The sequence below is a fragment of the Austrofundulus limnaeus genome, unplaced genomic scaffold (genome assembly GCF_001266775.1).
Source record: "Austrofundulus limnaeus strain Quisiro unplaced genomic scaffold, Austrofundulus_limnaeus-1.0 Scaffold6155, whole genome shotgun sequence".
NCBI lineage: Eukaryota > Metazoa > Chordata > Actinopteri > Cyprinodontiformes > Rivulidae > Austrofundulus > Austrofundulus limnaeus.
This window is the reverse complement of record NW_013958557.1, coordinates 6820-7324: the sequence shown is the minus strand read 5'-3', so window position 1 is coordinate 7324 and position 505 is coordinate 6820.

Genomic DNA, 505 nt, shown 5'->3' with positions numbered 1-505 from the left:
GGCAGGAGTCATCCTTCATAAAAATAAAATAAATATAGGAGTCAAATAAACAGGTAAAAGGTTTGTTCAAAGAAGTTGTTCCTTTTAAGAGTTCAATATCAATAAACTTACCATAGATTGGCATGATGCTGCACCATCTTCAAATTCACTTGGACAAGCTGCTGGAATGTTTGGAGTCGAGGTGTCACTGATGGTTTGTGATGGAACAAGGAGCCTTGGCGAGGTATGGACGACATCATCGAAGCCAGAGTACAATGACATATTACTGTCAAAAGTTCCAAAATGTTCAGGTCCCACACTGTCTGGATCAGGTTGTATGCTGTTATTCTCAGTCACTGGATCCTCTCCTGCATGAACACCGATGTCTACAGTTGCATCCATTGTTGACTGGATTTCTTGCTGGTTTTCCACCACCGAATCAGTCCTGTATGCCCAGATGTTACTCGGAATGCTGTCCGCCAGTGAAGAAGTTTCCTTCCTGGTGGAACTGCAATTGAGATTATAT